Here is a 14,009-nt window from a genome sequence, read left to right as displayed (position 1 = left end):
CTCAGCCCTCTTGCCTCTGACATCCTCGTTCGCGTCCCCTTAGCTCGTTCCTCATGGGCGCGACCCTTCGAGTCGAAACTCCGTAAGAGGGGATGAAAAATTGTTATCTTATTTATGGGCACGAGATTAGACCACGTAGAACGTTTCGTGTCACTAACAGGCGTCGGAATGATGAATGTCCTTGGGATCGGGCATGCCTCAACTAACTCGGTCAGCGAGTCGTTATTAAGTCCATTTACCGGCTCTTCATTAATTAACTAATTAAACGAATGCAGCTAAATATCGGACAGTCGAGTGGCGTCACATCGCAAAGACGCAAGGGCAGATTAGAACGTATGGAATTGCTATGGGGTTGATACGGGACACCGATTACGAGGTAATTGTCACGTCGTTGGCGTGCCACCTATCTGTATATCGTTCTATGCGAACAAGCCACCGATTCATTATGCGACAATACTAGCCACGATCGAAGTCCACGCTGTTTCCTTTTCGCAAAGTGGATATTACTTTAATCCGCGTTTATCTTCTTTCGAGAAAGACGAATTTTGATGTTTGCAGTGCATGCGTGTAATTTATGTCAGCAATTATCTGTGTTTTCATACTACTTTGTCAAATGACATACTTTTTACAGCACGAAATACGTCATACTCAATACGTGACTAAAAAATACATTGCAAGAGATACAAGGTAAAAGTAGGCTCATGCAGATGTGGAAATAAGAAAGGGAATTTCAATTATCAATAATCCACGCATGAAACATATACAATAGAATCATTAATCACTTGATGTAATATAACGTACATGGGAAAAATGTATTGTCGGAGATACGATGAAAAATCAGAAGCATACGTGAAAATAAAAAAGCGAATTTCGACGTAATGCGTTCCTATAAGACGTGTGTATGTTGGGGTAGGTGGGCGAAACGAGTAGTGTGTTTCGCGCGCAACGACGTCGGATACGGGGAATTACTCCTGCGCCATTACGAGCTGCGGTTCGTTTGCAGAACGCCTCAACGATGCAGACAGTGCATTCGACTGCAACCGGCCACGGATCCCCAAGAGAGATGCAACACCAGCTTACCTACGCGCCAGTTTGGAAATCTCAGCGTGGAGATGCGATACATCTGGAGGGTAGGTTGCAGACATCACGTGAGAAGTACGAATGTTGGATGGAGATGGAACGATATCAGGCTACGAGAAAGGGGGAAGAGAGTCGAAGGTGGAGAGCCGAAAGGACGGAAGAGGAAGGGTAAGGTCGCTTCAACCTCTCAGCATCCCACGAGGCCTCCGGTGTAATTAAGCGAGTGCACCCTCACATGTCTACGTACGTTCGCATCGTGTCTATCCATCTAACCGTGGCAGGGTTGTTCTCTTCGTTGAGTCCGTGCCTTAAACCAAGGGTCGGAAGATAAGGCCGCAAAAACCTTTGAAACCTCGGTGCAAACTCGTTCGTACATCTTGTCGACTCATACCAGAATCTCGAAAAATGCGCGTGTTAGAAGAAACGATTATGTCCAGGGGGAACCGATGCCCACTTCCATCAACGAAACGATAGTTTTCTAGTTTTTTCCTTTCTTCTTTTTCGCGTATATCGTTGTTCTCATTAAGTTCACGTCGAATGGAAATATTATAGTTCTTGACCCATTAAGGAACAATCAAAGTCAAATAACATGCAAAATTCTACAAGTGCAACGTTATTACTGGATCGCGGATTTTTATGCAAATTTATAATCTTGAGAATATAATTAAAAAAGTAAAGATAGAAAATTGTACTATAAAAAAATATTGGAAGCACTGTGTTCGTTATATGCATTCGGTTTAATTTTACACTTTCAAATTTCGTATAAAACATGAACATTTGCAGTTTAATTATTACAAAACACGAATAAAATAAGTTATTGTTCTTTATGTAGTTCCAAGAAATGTATTAGAACAATAGATAAATAGGTGGGAGCCTATAATCGAAGCTTAACTTCTCACTCTTTTATTATTGAGATTTCTGCTGAACAAATTAGAAATTTTCTGATATGATTCTGATAAATAATGATCAGATGAATGCAATAAACATATAGAAAATAAATATGAAAGAAAAGACAATACTGTCTCAAGATAGAAATCTCCGAAATCTCTCGAGTTTCTTTTTGCCTGGAAATCCAGGAAATCGAAGCAGATCTAAAGGTGGCACAGGAATATCGTGGAAGACCGCATGCACGTTAGTGTGCACGTTATATGGTAATGGAGGGCCAATCATGCGGTAACTAGCCACCCTAGGGAGACGGTCAGGGCTGCCAACCAGTGGTCAGCTCCCGTCAATGTGTCACTTACGTAGCTAGAATACCGAACCCTCCCGACAGAATGTTACTGCTGAACGCATTTCCCCTCGATTGCAAGTCCCGTCAGTTTCGTGTCTGGAACGTTCTGTCTGCGAACATCAAAATTCTTCGCGACTTTTATTAGTGTGTAATAAAGTTCCGAGAAGATCTTTTAATATTTATCGCCACTTCGAAGTTGTTCAGTCCATTACTAAACGTTTAACTTAATACAGTTTGTAGGAACATCTAGCGCACGCATTTAAATTGTACGAATAGAAATGTAGAATATCTACAATATTTCCTGAAGCTGGATTTTAAAAATCTCAACAAAATTGAACTCTTCAAATTCTATTAATTTTTCGAAGAATTCGGATCGTAATTGGCTCTGATAATAATCTAAGCAAAGAATATTACCTGACATAATCAAATTAAACACATTGTTAAAAAAATGTTACAAATGTCTTTCAACAACTCGAATAAAGGTAATACTTGACCATTCACATTTTTCAAAGTTTACTTTCTTATTTATTTGACTACATAAATCAGTCGTTTCATTGGAAAAATAGCGACGTTAAACAGATTTGCCACAAGCAGTAGCAACAAGTCCCGCCTTTGTTCGCTCCATTTGCCAGTTTGTGTGCTGATGGTGGAAAGATTCGCAGAGTCGCGAAACTGTATTAAATCTAGCATTTAAAGGGCCACGGATGAAAGGATAAGGGAGAGAAAAGTACGATTGGGGTGGAGTGAGCGAGCATAGAACGAAATGTGTCGGGCAATTCTTGATTCCGAGGGTCATGAACGACTTGACGAAGGTCGGAATAAAACTACCGCTGGTAGAAACAAACGTATCACGTTCTATCACCGATGCCAGCGGCCAGCTATACCACCTTCGCCACTGGTCAAGTCAAGGGTGTATAGAACCGCGAGAGAGCGAGAGAGAGTAGGGAACAGGGCGATAAATAACTACAGGATGAAAAAGGGGGCGCGGTACCCTCCCGGGGCCCCTAAACCTAGACTACATACCCCTCGCCATCCCTTGCCACCCCTCATCGTACCAGCACCGTATAAACCGCGCACGGGCCGACCCCGACAATTATACCCTCGCACGCGAAATGTTTTATTACCCTGACGTAGAATGCTTGCGTACGCTGAGAGCGTGTGCGCACACGTGAACCAATATACGAGAGCAGCGCAGTCAAGTTGCAGGTTTCGATGCATCCGGCAACTGCCGCTTGCTGGCCTACAGAAGCTGACACTTTTACAACTGAATCATACAGAAACGGATTTAGATGCAATTTCTTCGACGACGGTAAAATTGTTGATATTGCTTGGTACATTTCTTAGCGTGACATCAAGTTGATAGATGCTTCAGAAAGCACACAGACGTATGTTCTTTAACTGGTTATACGATGTAACAATTACATATAAGAAGAGGATACTAGTTATTTTTGAAAGTAAGTTAGACAAGTACATAATTATATTTCTCTGCAAATACGTTTTAACTTTCTCATTTTTAATTTCCAATTTTCTAATATTTTAGCTTCTATTCATCCTTAATTACCTTTTAATTTGTATTAAATTGAACAATTATCTGTGGATAATGTAAAGCGAGAAACAATGAGTATTCTATTTCTTAGTCTCTGCAGGGTCGTTTTAGACGTAATGTTCAGCAATGCGTAATAGCATTAATGAAATTGGTAACATGCGAGAAGTAGTAATGAATAATAATTTCTATATTGTTCTTCAGAGTATTATAGATTCAAATGAAGTAACACACGGTGTTATAATAGAAATCTCTCAAGATTTCAGTGGAACCTTTGAGATTCAAAATGGCTAATTACGAGGCAAAGCACCCGATAAAGTCCTCTACGTTGGACTATGGTTTTGGAGGGATATACGAGGTCCGTAGCACTCGAGAGGATCTTGTACTCCCAAAACGTGCAGCAGATGACGCTTGGTCTTTCGCCTAATTTTGCAATCAAGGCACACACTATCTGTTAATTGCTCACTAAATCGAGGATCCAATCTTCCCTACCGTCCTAACTTTTCAGTACGATGATATGTCATTAAGAACGAAGTCTTCAGTCGTTTATTAAATGTTATCCGATGTATGAAAAATAAATAAAGATATGAAAGTTTTCTTTAGTTTCTTGATTCTGCACATTTGTTGGATTTATTGTTCTGTATTATTTTATTAATAATTCAATTGTATAATTAATTTGTAAATTTTCGTAGTAAATCTAATTCATTATCGCATAATTTGCATGATGTTTTTGCAATGAACCGGAAATGTATCAGTCTTCATTAGTGGAGCGCTTTTATCTTGACATCAGCCGTATTTTTCCATGCCCCATGTTATCAAGTTTCGTGAGCATGCGTTAAACTTCTTAAAGTGCATTTCGCGTGCAAATTGATCGTTAATTAATTAAAAATGTAGAGACTGACAGCAGAGGTATTTACCTCCCACGTCCTGTATTCACCCCTCCAGCTAAGTCAGCTCTTAGTCTTCCGTTAATCGGGTTAAATTAACTTAGTTAGCGTACGACGGGCTGCTGCAATGCCCTCATAGTTGGTGACTTGTTATGTGAAATCGGAATTGTGATTAAAAATTTCATACGTTTATCATGATTCTACCAGTAATAATAAAACGTGCTAATTTTGAAATAAAGTAGCTAAATTTTCTTTTATATCAAAATTTGCATTTACCAATTGTAATATTAAAATATTTATAAAATATATATACAATATAATTTAACTTAATTTTAAGCTAAAGTTATTAGTTATCATAGTCAAAGGAGAAAGATGTTTCGAAATTAGATAATATAAAGTTATGAATTTTATACATGAATAATATGATGAACGTTTAAAATAACAAAATAGGCTACTGAAAATAATTATCTATAAATAATTTATATGTTTTGTCACACGGTTTCATACAGAAACAACATAGTAATTTATCTATTTTATAAAAATATGTTTTTTTTATCATAATTTTAACATAAATTTATTCGCATTCATAATAACCATTAAATCAACTTAGATCAAATAATTTAATAGGATTCACAAATTACAGTAGAGTTTTTCTGTTGAATAAGTTTATTTCTAATAAAATATGAATTCTACGGGGTAAAAAAGTCGTTTCGGTCTTAGCAGCGCTGCTTTATTAGTTTCTATCGAGGCATTGATTTTTAAATTGTGTAATAAATAAAATTAGCAACGGGGATGACTTTGGTAGCCGCCCGAGGGGTCGAGATGTAACTTAATCAGGGCAACTTCCCCCGACTTAATAAAGCTGTCTCAATTTTCGCCTCATTACCGAAATACCTACCAAGATTTTTTTATTCGATTTCCGCATGCTCAGTTAGTTACGAAATCTCATTTATTAGCAATCACTTGAAATAAAAGATAAGACATTGTCTCTAACTACAGGTTATACGAATGACTATCAATTTATAATAATTCGATATTCATCACGCAATTAGGTAACGACCAAGACAAAAATTCTAGTTACTTTCAACTTATTATTAAAATGTTAATCCTAGCCTATATTTATTATCTAACGCTTACTCACTTTCTTTGATCATTTGATTTTATTCATTTGTCATCTCACAGGATACTTTTCTTGGCTTACCTAATCCGTATAAATCTTCCTATTATTTATATTAACGATCGACTTAATATACAATAAATAATAGTCAATAAATAATAATCTGTATTTAGTATAATATTTACAACATATACTCAATTATATTTCGACGCATAAAGCTGAAACTCATTTTCGCGATGATCTTACGTTTTTCGTAATTAGGTTGTCCCTTCAGTACAGAAGCATCGAGCGTTACGACAAGGGTTGATTTGACCCAGACAGTCGGTTGATTAGTTACAAGAGACCATTCTGGTCGGTGCTCGACGTATACGATGATACGAAGACACATTCACCTCGACTCGGATACAGTCCGCACGATCCATACGTCAATCGTCGTACTAATGGAACATCAAAATGTACACGATGCAATCATGTTATATTATGCATGACGCTTCTCACATTTCGTCCTATACAGTTAAGTTCATAGAAAGACACATTGGATGAAACACAGACAGAGCATTTATGAAGAAAGTTTCACTTTCGCGTGAAACTGGTAAGTACATTGAAATTATTGTCGCAGATTTGATGGATTATGTAAAAATTATTGAATAACGACTCTGCAATATACCATGAAATTAGTATAGAAGTCATAAAATTGATTATTTCTGCTTTCTCCTTCATTTTAACAATTTAAATTTCTACAAAGAAATAATTTAACAATATATTGCACATTATCGAACAAATATAAATTTTCCTCTCTTCTTTTTATTAAACAACTTAAACTTCTATGGAGAAATTATCTTACAATGCATATACTGTACATTATCGAACAAATTGTATTACATTGTCTTCTTACACTCAGATTACAATTAAAAAAAAAAAAAAAATAGCAGGTAAATAAAATCAGAAAACCACGCAATCATGAAAGACTTCAGTGTGTCATTCCAGGGTTAACACTGCTCTTTTGTAAAACATGGAAAATGCGATCAATCGTGTTTTTCGGATGCATTCTACGCAATTTGCATCTTTAAGCACAGATACGTAATAATCAGTCTACAAATAACAAATTCGAGTCCGTTTATTTATCCCCGAACAATTCCATAATGTGGTCAAAGTTGTAATCAATTGTGAAACCAATTGAAAATGAAAATTTCAACGATATCATATATCCAACGGCGCAACGAAGTACGATGCAATTTTCGAATGTCAACTGCTGGAATAAAAGCTTCGGTCGAAGCCTGGCACGATTTCGCTCGGTTGCGATGTCGCAGAGGTAAAGGGAAAGAAAATAAGAGAATTGTGCCGAACAAAGTAATTATAGAGTGGCGGCGTAGCGAGAAGAAACGGTTCGTCGGGTTGGCGAGCATTCCGTGAGGCGGAGGTGGAACCAAGGGTCGGAGTTGATAAAGAAATAAAGAATCGTGAAAGTTCGCGTCGAACCCCGCGCTCCCGTGGGGCCTTATGACTTAAAGTCTCCTTACTCCGTTAATTCTGAACATTAACAAAAGTCTCGCTAAAACTCGCCGCCAACTTTCTCGTCCTCGTGGGACCGGCTCGGGACTTGTTAATGAAAAAAATACAATAAAACTCTCTCACGACGAAACTCGTCTCGAATTGTCGAGACTTGCCGGTTGTTCGCGCTTTGCAACGACAGACTCTTTCTTTTCGCTACGAATCTTCTAGGCAGAATTATTGCTGGCGACGGATCAGGATTTCTAATTATTGAACGCTTACTTAACGCTTTTAATGATACATATTTGTTCTATGAAACGATCGATCTAGAGGAGAAAAGTAACTTCCTATTGAAATTGGAAATTTATCCGGAATTATTGTATGAGAAGTAGACGAAGTATGTGTATAATCCCAATTGAAAATCTTAGAACGTTATATTTGCTTCAAATTTGGAAACAATTAAGTAATTATTAAGACGAACGAAGAAATATTTTATTCAGCTGAATATTTTGTAGACTAAAGAAAGTATACGCTGTTGAAGTATCAATAATTATAGTGAGAAATGTATAAACCTTTAAATTCATAGTCTAGATCAAATGTTAAAGCTTCGCTACAGATAGAAAATATTTCCAGAATTTTGGACGAGTGTGTGTGTGCGTTTTTCTCGTAACATGTTCAAAAGAGAGATGAATTAGAAAAACAGTAAGTGTTATACATATATTACAGAAAGTACATGATAATAGTTAATTCTTCATGTTTAATTATTTTCATAAAATTTAATTGTATGGATACAAAATCATTTTGTATTTACAATATTTTATAAAGTCTTCCCACAGTTCTGTATTTGTTTTATACATATAAAATAATATTTATCCAACAATATATATATATATATATATATTACGACGATATTCTAACATGTTAAAACAGATAGTTGCGGAATAAGTGTTTATATTTCTGAAATATATTTAATAAAAGGCTGAGTGTTCTCCGCTATTGGAAGGTACACGATTAAATGAAAAGTAATACAGAAAGTATGGCATGCTCGCCTTTCGTTAAGTTCGTTTCTTGTCACGATTGTCGAAAGTAAATTTAAACTCCGTTTTCTTTCGGTAGGGCTGGAGGTTTAATATCAAAGTGGCGGTGCAAACCGCTTTATGTTTCCGCTTTATACCCACCGACCCTTTCTTTCCTTCGCGAACGAGATCTGTTATTTATTCATTTATTCCGGCCGAGATGAACTTTACGAAGATTTTAATAGCGCCTCGACTTCCTTGAAACTCAAGCGTCAAGTAGACGTTTTAGATTTAGGGACGTGTGATGTACGTGGTTCGAAACAAATCCCATGGAAAATGGCTTTAGACGGGTAGAGAGGCGCGTCGAGATGCTCCCTGCCTGCGAGCATTCGCCAGGGAGGAATATTGTGTGAACTCGTTTCGTAAAATTAATTACTCAGACCTTGAGAGGAAAGCGTGGCTCGTGATTGTGCCACGAACGTGTAACGGCAGACATCATAGCAACGTATTCGACTATTTAACGACCGTCGCGCTTTCTGAATACGAACGATTTTATTACGGTACATGCAACATTAAATGCAAGCAGATTATTTCATTCGAAATGGTTAAAGTATAACGCACTTTGCTATTCCTGAAAGGTGAAATCTTCTTTTGAAGATAATTTCAAAAATGAAAAGAATCTATGACAGGTACATTAAAGTTGGTTAAAAAATGGCAAAATTAATCAGAAGCATCTGTCGACGAATATAACATGAAATTAATGAAACTTCAATCTTCCATTATATTTTTTAAACTTGCTGCTTTCTATCATTTACGTGTGAAATTAGACAATTTTATACCGAAATTTTATGCCAATGCACGTGACAATTAACAATATTGACCATAGATTACTTTGATAAGAACGAAATCAAACTCCCTGTTTTTGACAACAATTTTACGGGCCTTAGAATAGGGTGCGAAATTGAAGTAGGAAAGGAAAAGTCGACGAGAGAAAGTTATCTTTAACACGAAACGAAAAACTTCTCAATATCGGTTAAACGAAAGTTTCAATGTAGTGGTGGAATAGGTTGGAAATAACGTTTGATCGTGCTGAAAATTAGGGAAGCGATCTTATGGACAGGCAGGAAAGATCGAAGAAGCAAAAAAAGTATCGAGGGGAAAAGGGACACAATATCGAGGAAAGATAAGGGTTTCGGAAACGTGTCCTTTTTAAATTTGTTTCAACATGTGTCCTTTATTTCCTCTTTTAAATGTATCTTTCGTTCAATATAACGTTAAATTATTTTTTAACCATTATTTTATATATTTCATTGCTATTAAACAATAACGAGAGTATGCTCAACAACAATGTCAAAATGAAGAAACTCTGATACTTCTACTATCAAAGAGATTCAATTTAATATATTCTATAAATCCCATAAACGTCAATAGTCTGGTTTCAGTGTTACTAGTCACTACCACTAAAATAATCTAATATTTGATAAACGATCCGTACACGCAGAAAAGAAGAATCGAACTAGCTAAAGAGAAATGCGTAAACTTAGCCTCTGACAAGTCTACGTAAATTGGTCCTGCGGAGCATCCGTCGAAACTGCCAACTTCGCTTACCGATCGAGATTCGATCTTTCCCCTTCGGGACGAAGAACGTGGCCTCGGAACGCGAAGATGAAGCTGGCCCAGGGGTGATAGCACACCTAGTTTTGATTCGCCTCATGGCATCCTACCGGTCACGGGGCTGACGGCGCGTAATTGTTCTCTTGTCTGGTTCTCGCACGGCATCCAACCCCTGCCAACATCCGCCATCCCCGCGATTGCTATCGCGCCAAGAATGCATAAGCAGCCAGCTTTACCAGCCCGCAATGCTGCAAACTCTTCTGCGCTTATTCTCCCATCTTCCGATCATGTTTTCGTTCTGGAATCACGCTGGAACGTTCATCAGTGCGAGAAATAACAGTTTCTTGCTCGTAGGCCTTTTTCAAAAGCTCAGAGGCGAGGAAGAGTCCTCTGAATCATGAAATCTTCATCACCTTTAGAGATGGGTATATATGGTGGTCACATTACATATAAAATTTACGTTTCTAAGAATAATATATGAGATACAAGAGTTTAAGGTATACGAGTTCCTATTTCGTCATGCTCCGAATATAGAGAAAAACTGATTGTGAGTTATAATTAAGCGTTTCATGCATATTACAAGTAAAACGTACAAACTCACTTATCGTATTGTTCAACGTATCAATTCTGTAATAATGTATATAAATGATTTAATATTACTTCTATTAACGTTCTTATTATTTCCTGATAAATTATGATGTCACTTCACACACTACATATCGTCTAATGTAAATTTCATACATTCTACACTACACTAATTCTTTTCTAAATTCAGTAACAAATGCACAGAATTGTATATGAGAACATTTAAAGTCATAGGCAAATCACAGACGTGCCGATCAGTTTCCTTGTAAACGATAACCCGATTTACGTCTGCGAAGCTCCGCAAACCTAGGTAATAGATGAACGCATCATGACACGGCTCAACAGCCAATCGACGGGACTTTTAGAAATTGACAAACGATCATTTTCCCCTTCGTGGTCTCCCTCGGATTCGAGTATCGGTAGAGAAATCGAACTATCGATACGCTTGATGGATTATTAATGATTGACGGGAACAGTCCGATTTCTCTGACTCTGTTCTCTGTACCATCAACGAGCTCACTCTGTCGCTCTGCTGGCTATCCGATGGAGAAACGATTCGCGGAGGTGTGCACTCAATTCGCAGCTGAATCGCGCGATTTCACCCGCAATCATATCGCGACCTGATAATTGGCAGAGAACCGACAATCGTCGTAATTTCCGGTTCCCAGTCCGGAAATTCTGACGTGTGACACGCGACGGTTCGACGCTCCTGGGAGGCACCTCATTCAATTAGCCACTCAGTTACTCGCATCACATCGCATTTACCCATCAACCTCCCACCCAGTGTTCTCTCTCTCTCTCCCTTTTACTCCCTTCCCTTTAACTCCCTGACGACCCTCGAAAATCGTCCGGGCTGCGCGTACAGTTCGCCTTCACCGTGAACTCGTGATTTAAACCTTTCGAGAATGTCGACGATGATCCCTTCCTCCGATACGCGCCAGCATCCTCACCGAATGTCACCAGCCTGTCATTCGGCAAAACGGTTTTAGTTCGCTGCTCGTGTCGTCAGGAATATTACCAGCGAGTCTGGTTTCCGTAACTTCCTGTAAGTTTGTTTTCCGCGGCTGGTGCCAACGCCGGGCGAAATTCTAGACGCCTAAGAAACGACGCTGACGATTATTATCACTGCGATGAAAGACTGTCCTGGGTCCTTGAAATATTACGAATATGACGAAGAATTGTAACGTGTAGATGGACGTGTTGTATAGATCAATCAATTCTTTCAAGAATTTATATTCTGTGTGTATAGCTTTTAATATGATATCGGATCTGCGTTCTTGTCCTTTGTGTCGGCTGAAATTGTTCTTTATAGCTGGATGCAGGAGAGGAATAGAAATGTGGATTTTACATTGAATTTTAAACGTACTATCTGCAATGATATTGATAAATTTTTTAAATTCGAGTAATACCTATATTGATAACGATAAAGAATGTAAAGGAATTGCATAACATGTGTTCATCATTCATTTATCTTTGCGAAGTACGTTTTACGCAGGCTGGAATAAATCATAAATTGCTTTTATAACTTTAGCTATGCGTCAGCAAACATTTGTGGAAGCAAAGAAGCGTAGTATAAATGGAAGATACAGTACACCATGTGTATACGATAATACCTACGTACATATTATACGAAGTATAGGTATTACCTGTTTCACTTCTGTTTTTCCCATTAACGCTCACTAATATTTTTAATATCCTCTTTTTAATTCAAATACCATCAACACTAACGATCGTATGTCGTGTCTCAACAATCTTCTCAGCAATCTTCCTTCGTAATTGCAGCTGAGTATTCCATTCCTTTGTCGTTCATCTTCCGACTATCGTATTACGTTCGATTAAATACGCATAAAATAAAGACGAGTGATTAGTAAGAGGACAGTGAGAGAAAACGTAAGTGAAGGCTACGAAGCGTAGAAGTTGCTACGAATTCGCGAGTGATCGCAAACTCGCCGAAGGGCCGAAACCACCGGCACAGTGGAATTACTCGACGGCTGCCTCCCACGGGGCTAAACTTGTCCGCGACAATTTCAAACTTATTTTAACATTCATATAAGCCCCGCGCCCTAGCCTGGTCCAACACACCAGCGAACCGTCGCCTAAGCATCCCTTTCCACGTGTAACCAGAGAACCGACCCACGTAAGTTGCTTTTCCTATACAGAAAGGGCGTACGAGCATAAGGGAAACGCGGGATTTACATAAGATTATGCGTTAGCTCTCCGTACGTCTCATACAAAAGGGAGAACGAGATGCCGAGCGCCAACGAAACGGTACTCAGGGGTGTGCTTCTCTTCGGTTGATAATTAGAATCGGCTGAGGTTACGCGATTCGTGATTCTGGGACGAATTTGAAGCCCTGGTTCAGATAGATATAAATAATAAGATCTATACGTAACACAGGCATGTGCAATGTACATGTTATATAATAAAATGTATATAGATTTTAATCGTCGGCAGAGAACCCCGAGTTCTGTTTCGTTGTCGCTCGGTATCTCGTTGTCCGCCTTTCTATCTAAATACAGATATACTAACTGCTAGTTTAAACGTAGTCCTTTAAGCTTAATCTGTTAATCGTGGAGATAAATAATAAATTTAAGTTCGATCTTATTGAGTATAATTAATATTGTTATCGAAAATTACAAGTCACGAAGGATGATTGTCATTGTCTTATTTCACGCGATTAATTGTACATTTACATAAATTTTGTACAACACAAGTTTATATCATAAAAGATATAACTTAGAAAACACGAAGTTGGCACCCCGCTGGGGGTAGCCACCCACATGCTATATTTATTTTTATTTTATTTTTTTATTACCAATGAGACATAACACTTTACCAAATGTCCTTCAGGACAAATTGTAAAAACCAAAATAAACTATAAATAAAAAAACAAGTTTATAGTCTTAGAAGTTACAACTTATCATTTCCTTGATGTATTCAAAAATATTATTAGCTAAAAAATCATTGTAATACTGAACCGGCGATATCTTTTTCCGAAAAATGTCGATTCTTTTATATATTTTAATGAGTCAGAGAGAATTTATTATTACGTGCACTGTTTTTCATGCCGTTGTTAAATCTCTACCGCTCCCCATAATGTGTTTCGTATTCATAGTCTGAGCGAAAATTGCTCCTAGAGCACAATAAAGGTTATACGGGCCATAAAGTAAGTTCAGCCTACCTTGCCGATGTTTATTTAAGCACAGGAGAGGCTTTGAATTTTCCCCTATCTCTTCCCTTTTCCCTTTGCTTCCACTCTATTATTCCATCCTATTCTTTCGCTTTTCTCCGATTTTCACTTTGGCTAGCGCAGCTTTCAACCAAATTGCACCACCACGAAACGAACTTATCGATCGAGCACATGTAATAGTTTGCGCGAACTACATCGAGGGCTCTTCTTGTAATTCTGGGAAATTCTGCCCTCTACAGAAAGTACTTAGAACTT

Source organism: Bombus pascuorum, chromosome 9, assembly GCF_905332965.1.
Source record: "Bombus pascuorum chromosome 9, iyBomPasc1.1, whole genome shotgun sequence".
NCBI classification, from domain to species: Eukaryota; Metazoa; Arthropoda; class Insecta; order Hymenoptera; family Apidae; genus Bombus; species Bombus pascuorum.
This window is presented reverse-complemented; position numbering follows the sequence as displayed.